Source organism: Topomyia yanbarensis, chromosome 2, assembly GCF_030247195.1.
Source record: "Topomyia yanbarensis strain Yona2022 chromosome 2, ASM3024719v1, whole genome shotgun sequence".
In the NCBI taxonomy this organism is placed as follows: Eukaryota; Metazoa; Arthropoda; class Insecta; order Diptera; family Culicidae; genus Topomyia; species Topomyia yanbarensis.
In genome coordinates, this window is record NC_080671.1 from 76,796,259 (window position 1) to 76,804,114 (window position 7,856).

Here is a 7,856-nt window from a genome sequence, read left to right on the forward strand (position 1 = left end):
TTAGTGTGACATCCTGACTAATGAGATGAATAAGGGCTCGTTTAACCAAAATCTGAAATACAAAACGGGATAAATTCCAAAAATTCCCAACCGTCACCGCAATGGTAAATTGCATTAAAAATTTCCCATGATAGTTGGTCATACCACACCATACCATCTTTCATGTGAAAAGAATCAAAATTGCGTACAAGTATCGAAACATATTTGATGGCACTGCCCGACAGCTATATACTTCATTCCAACTGCTCGACTAGGTGCCGATTACGAAGTAGGCGCTCTAGTGGCGACTAGCGAAAACTCCATTCCATAGTTCATTTCAGCTTGCATGCGACTATAGGCTGGGAGAATTTCATTGCCTTTGTGGCATAGAATCGGTACACAACTTATAGATATCTATGCAAATCATTTCACCCACACTACTTGGGGTTTGTTTTCTTCCAGCTGTCATATATAAAACTGTCATTCAATTTAAATGTTTGAAATAGCTTGCTTAAAGTATTTATGATGATGGTTGGATGCTTTGTATCACTGTGAAATTTATTCCGTAGACGTGCAATACCGGTTGGTCGGAATCCACTATGCAAATAATCCGACTGAAAAGTTATTTTCAGTTTGGTTTCCTGCACCTATCAGAAATTCAGAACATTGTGACAGGTGGAGGAAAACAAATCGGTGAACACACTAATACAGTTACAGATTGTCAAGTATTCTATAATTAAGGCTGAACTCGACCCGTACTCGATAGCTTAAAAATTGTAAAGTCCGCCAGTGATGGCATTTCACCCTAGTGATGCACTGGCGCGTAAGTGTGATGCCTACACAGAGGATACAATGATCACACACAACAGAAAAAAGCAGAACGCTCTTTCTTTCGGAGCTGTATAGACCGATTTCAAGTGTGCGCTGGTGTTGAGGTAGTTGGGTGCGAGATAACCGTGCTCTCTTGCTCTTTAAATTCTCTGTGGTGCGCTCAGATAAAGTCACCACCGCGCGCGCCCCAGTGTCGCTGTGGTGTATTCACTGGCGTGTATTCACTGGCGTGCGATCTTTGGTTTGTTTTCGTCTTACAGGCGCGGGTGAGATTGATTTGATTTGCACAGGTTGTTGCGTTGTGTTGTGTGGATGGTGGTGGCTTATTTCAAGCTTATATGATTTTCTACTGAACATTTCATACAAGTTGCTTGGTAAAGCTAAAGAGTTTATAAAGTATTGTTACACTACCTGCAAAACTAAAAGTACTCGGTCCTCGGAGCAAATTGGGAAAACTTTTTACGTATCATCGTATAGAGAGTTTTATAATGACCAGAGGTACCTGATATGCAAACTCGTGTTATAAGTATTAATAGTTTTATTACAACTTAATCCTACAAGTTTAAAACGAAATCTTAGATTTCGTCCACAGGCTTGACATATTCAGTGAAATTAGGTATACGCTTGTGGCGATAATTAATTTACATACAACATCACAATTGAGCGTACACACGTTATTCATTTGTTCATTTGTCTATTATTTTACGTGGAAATCGTTTAAACAGCAGGCGAAAGCGAATGTTTCAAGAGCATGGGAGCTAGGAAGGGGATTCTGCGCGTCAACGAGCGAAATAAATTGGCTCAGTTTCGGGGTCAAGAAAAAAGGCCACTAGTGTTCACGCTTATTTTAAATGAACAATGAATCTTGTGTTCCATAAAAGGATGTTATAAATGGGTCAGCAGCAACAATGTTTATTATACGTAGAAGATTTTTATTCAGTGAGGTCATAAACATCCTCTGATATATAAACTTAATATTATAAGTTTTACAAATCATAAAATCACGGTAAACAGATAAACGTTCCTTGGAACAATTTAGTATGTATTTCAAAGACGATGGATTTGCCATTTTGAACTTCTTTGCTATACTCGTACTCGAACATGTTAGGTTTTAATTTTAATTCTCTCTCTTATTATTCCATCGCGTGGAAATTCGAGAGAAAACCAACTAATTTATTTAAATGATGGCAAAGAAGAAAAATGCCGTCAAAAAATTCCAGAACTAATTATTGAGGGGTTACACCACTATAGAGCACGAAAAATAGGCATATTTCGGGAATTTATCTTGACGCAATAATGAGATGAATCGAGATCTTGTTCAACTTTCCGGCAGTGCACGCTGCTCTGAAAATCTAGCGAAATCGTCTTAAAGCATCAGCGGCTGCTCGTTCAGTGGGCCATAAGCACGACTTCCGTAGGGTTAATGAAATATATAACATAAGTAATGAATTGCAAAAAAATGATTTATTCGAGTAATTTCATCACAAGATGGCGGCTGTGCAGCACTTTCCCGTCGGGGAGTTTTTTTGGAAGGGGTCCACGGCCGGAACTCTACGTCACGTAATTTTTGATCCAGAGCCAAAAACCAAAGCTTTTTAAACTGCTTAGAACGACAGCAAGCGGCGCACGTAAGATTTTTTCTATGTCTTGATTTTTCGCGAAATGGCACATTTTTTAGTCGCTGAAAATGTGTTAAAAATCGACACAAAATTGCTTATTAAAAATTATGCAATGAAAAAATTAAATCCCACGTACATCGCTGGAGAAAGTAATCTTGAACATGCTGTAAAAATTTTAGGCTGATCAAAAATCATTTGTTCGAGTTACATTTCCGGCCAGATCAAAAAAATTTATTTCGAGAAAAACACGGTAAACGTTAAGAGGCGTTGCGAACAATTTTAATATTTATTTATTGCTTTCGCGATTCATTTTTTGGAATATCATTTTCAGCATCCTAAAGCACCAGTAAACAAAATTCAACCAATAAATAAAAATTAAATGTTTTAAAAAGTCTAAAGTGCTGTAACCCCTTGAAAGCACTGTACCGGTCAAATAGAAGCGCTTTTAAATTGGCACGTCATTATTTTTTATAACGCGCTACAGAAAAAAAACAATTAACAATGTGAATTCTCGTGAAATTTATCTTGTTTTATGTGGACTTTATCTCGGAGAAGTTGGACATCGGATAAGCCTCTTCTCGCGAGAAAGAATTATAATATGATAATAATCGAAAACGTGTGTAATACCAGGACATTACTTGTAATGGATCACTTTACTTTTTGGCGTCGCCAAATTCGTAATCAAAATAAGTTAAATTACCATTGAGTTATTCAGTCGAACAAAAAATAGGCCGGTCCTAATATGGATGTACAAATCCCGTCTTACATCTGTTATACGATTATTCTGATACTACAGATCATTATAAAAATTTGTTTATACCAGCCGATACCTTGATACGTAAAATGTTTTCCTTGTTTGCCCCTAGGCTCGAATACTTCAGGTTTCCCTCGCTAGTGTAACAACACTCTATAAACTCGTAAGCTTTACCAAGCAACTTATATGAAATCTTCAGTAGTAAAATCATATAAGTTTGAAATAAGCCACCACCATCCACACAACCAGAGCTTAAAAAAATTGACATCGTTGCCTGAACTTGAAAGAAAACAAAATTCAATTCACGCCCGCAGCGATGAATGAAATTGTTGGTTCGTTTTAATCGTCATTCGGTCGGCCGACGCAGCTTTCAGGTAGAAGCAAAGTGAATTTTATTTCTATTCTAGCTCTGAGAGGGATTATTAATCAAAAGTGCAACAAATATAGATTACGCAATTCCCTTATGCTCGAAAATGTAGAAGATGCTAACTTCTGCCTTGAAACTGTCCACATAATAACAAATGAATGCTTTGGTTGGTGAATGAATTTATATTTCCTCTGCACTCAAGCATTCGATTCTGCATGAAATTTCAGTCAGCTGGAAAGTGAATGAATGAGGGAGACGTTGAATCTGAATGTCGGTTTCGGTAAATGCAAGCAGAAATAGGTAACTGATTTTGAAATTTCGTAACATTGCACACAACACAACGCAACAACCTGTGCAAACTAAATTAATCTCGCCCGCACTGCCGCTTCTAAGACGAAAACAAAACCAAAGATCACACGCCAGTGAATACACGCCAGTGAATACACCACAGCGACTCTGGGGCGCGCGCGGTGGCGAATTTATCTGAGCGCGCCACAGAGAATTTCAAGAGCTCTTCTCCACACTCTAGATCGTTCCAGTGTTGGGTATATGAAAATTTACCTCTGCCATCAACATGCGCTAACACACATCAAATACGGTGGTGTATATTAACGAAAGAGAAGCGCTCTCATTTTGCTTGACAAAGTGTGGGGAGTAATTTCAATTTCTCTTTACTGCACAGAGGATAGGGACATCACTGAAGTCCGCACCCGACCAGAGCCCGAATTATAAAATTTGAAAAACCCGACCTTAGCCTGGAAGTTTTATAATTGAAAAATCCGAGCGCAAGAAACTTATAAATCGTCGATATCTTAACCGAAAAGAAGAATAAATCATGGGGAAACGATTTTAGTACAATTTATTTCATGTATTAAATTAAATTATGGCAATGGGCTTTTCGTATTTTACAGTTAACACGACGTCACCCGCGTTAAGGGTTGGTACGGCCAAACTTGTGTGGAAAGGTGCCAATCAAGATTCTCTGACCAGTTCTGTCACATCATTAGCGTTTGGATGATCGTCCATGATGGGGTATATAATTTCTTTTATGGTTCAGATAATACGCGTGCCAGTCGATACATATGCTTCGACAGGGAGCTCTCAGAGCGACTGCAAACTTCTATAAATTCGCTAATAGCTTGAACAGAACACACAGTATTTTTTCGACCAATTACTAAGATTCTCATGACAGAAAGTGTTTGTTTCATATTTGAACCACTGATTTAATAGTGGCGCTAATTATACCATCTCCATATGAGTGCCATGAACAACGAAATGTAACAGTTTCAAGTATAAAGGGTGTTTTGTGACATATGTTACGGACGCCATTAGTTCATATAGTGCCAGTAATAGTTCTTTCAAATTTATCTAGGTAGAAATTCAACATGTTCTTCATTTGATCTCAGCCTTTTTGGTAACCCTAGTTAAAGGACACACTGAAACCAGGCATAAAGGTTTTTGTTGAGATACTTGATGCCTGGTGAGATGTGGGGTTAAATCCAAAGTTTTTCGTCACTTTTATTCAATATCGATTTATTTTAATTTAAGTTTTTTTTTTTTCAAGATGGAATCTACTGGACTGGATTCTGTTTAGGTCCAATGGAACAACGCCAGTCTCCAGAAAATAAATTTGGGGATAGAATTGCTTGAATTATCTGCTTTTACTCAAATCAATAGAACGATCAGCATTTTTCGAGGGTTACTCCATTTGAGCCTCCATGAAGCCACCAAAGTACCACCAAATTGGCTTATGAGTTCAATACATGCGAAGTGTCAAGTTATCTCCGGACCGCAACGATCCTTGTAGTCACTTAAATTGAATAAATTTATTTCATGTTTCTGTTAACAATATTCATAGTAGAGCATTCGCTACACTTTCGAAAACTTTTCGAATGCTTACGATTGTCAAAACAACCAATCAGGAGCGTAATCAATAGATAATTCTGTATTTCCGCTACTTCGCGTAGATTCCACTCGCTTTGATTTGCTCGACACTTTAGGCGAGTTTCACGCGTTTACTCCGACCGCGACCTAAAGTATGTATGCTTCAAAGTATGTCGAAATTCATGTTCAATTATGGAAAGGTGAACCAATATTTTCCGACAAATTTTCTTTATTGAAGATTAGCATGACAATAAATCACGAGTGTTCATTTGAAAACAAAAATCAGGTAGCTTGCAGATCTGAAGAGAAAAAGATATATACATTAATAATAAAATTCAATGTTTTGACACCGGAAAATTTGACAAGTTTTAGCGATTCAAAGGTGATAAAATTTAGTACTGTTTTCTGTGTCATCAGTTTGTATCACGAAGTAAAATGTCTTAACCTTACTAGAAAAAGCAACTAGGTGTTGTATATAGTCGTAAACAGCCGAACGAAATGGTTGGGTTTATTTTTTTACCCGACCCGAATCAAAGAATTTGAAATTTACCCCTAACCCGAGAATTTCAAACTTGAAAACCTGGAACCTGACCCGAACCCGAGACGGTTAATTTTACAGAACCCGAACCAGACCCGAAACTCATCAAATTCGGGTCCGGGTTTTGGATCTAAAAACCCGAACCCGAACAATTCTAGTTCGCAACGCTGATGTATATCTATGGACTGTGTGTGATGGACTATTTCGTATTGTAGAAATCATACAATATTCTGCTTTCATCACAACTGAGGAATTGTCACATCACATTACTGGCTGAAAACACATCCGACTTCATCAGCTCCTATAAAAGATTGAAAACATCATAAAGCGATTTGTTTTTCATTTTCTAGCATACACTTGAACATTTTCAAGCGATGCTAAACTTTCTTCTTTGCGGGCACTGGTTGCCAGTTTATCTGATATTCTTTTGTCCAGACTCTGCCTATAGAGATCTATTTCTGTCGATTCATACAGACGTGTTATAAAGCTGTCTGCTTTTTCTCACTGTAAAACCGTTTACTTCGCTCAAAAAATTTTACCGAATCATAGCTGTACTGGCAACCGAAATAATTCGATCACATCTCCTGCTACCGAAACTTATTGTGTCGTCTTATTCTGTTTAAAATATTTTTTTATATTGATTAGAGTGGTTTCAACCTTAGGATCATTCGCCTCTTTTCGGCTTGGAGAAATATCTTTTTGGAAAAATATCTACCCTATATGCGGGGTTGGGAATCGAGCCCAGGTGAACTACTTACAAGGAAATCGATTTACCAACTACGCTAGGTCCGTCCCCGTGTTAAAAATAATTCTACCTCGTCATAAATCAATTGGTGGATAAACAATGTGGAACGTATAGACTGGCCCTTGGTGAATCTGACCGAGTAGTTTACGAAGGATTCTGTGATGGGTTACGCTATTTCCACAAACAGGTGTAATAATTACCGTGACCTACGCAATTCAGTCAGTTCGATTAAAGCCGCCTATGATAAGCAAGGGGGACAACGCAATAAAGAAATAGAATGTCTGAAACAAAGCATCTAGTCATTAAAAGCTACCATTACTGAACTTGCCTTTACCTTAGCAACAACATTCATTCTTTTCCAATAAAGGACAACTGTTCGTAAACAATGTATCCCGGAAGAACTGCGAATGCTAGCTTAAGAATATTTTTGTCGAATATCAAAATCGACGTCATCGAGCAAGAAGTTCCGATTACTGTGAGTGAATGCTTAAACGTGAATGGTTCTGCAAAAATAAAAAAAAAACTTGTTTCGAGTATACAGAACGGTACTAAGCTAAATTATGTCGCAATCAAAGTGGATCTAGAGCTCACAATGGCCATCGCGGAGTTTTTTTTAATGTTTCGAGTACGTCATTATTAGTCTTAAGAATGTGAAGTGCGTGTTGCTGTTAAAAAAGTTGACGTACATATTCCTACTCATTCCGCGTTGCTGGCTGGCTTCAATGGTCCGCATACACACGTGTGAATCAGCTCCATGGCTCGTATAGATCTTGCCTTGAGTGTTTCATTAAACGGTAGTCTTGTTTGTTTCGAATCACACACATTTTCGTTTACTTTTAGGCCTTCCAGCTGCAGACCTTTCACAATTCTGGCACTTACGAGGTTTGCCTAACGGGTATTTTCGGTGTGGCAATATCTACGATGCCACAAATGCATTGGATTCCCAGAATCAGAAACGACTGCTGACACATCCTACACGAACAGCGGCTCCGTATTAAGCTGGAACAGTTTTGAGTTTCGAGATGCAACACAGACTCATATTCTGTCTTACTTGAAGATATACTTCATCTCATCATAAGATCGTGCGCATTCCGGTTCCTCCTCACACATCACGGAAAACAAGTGGAGCACTAAAGGAG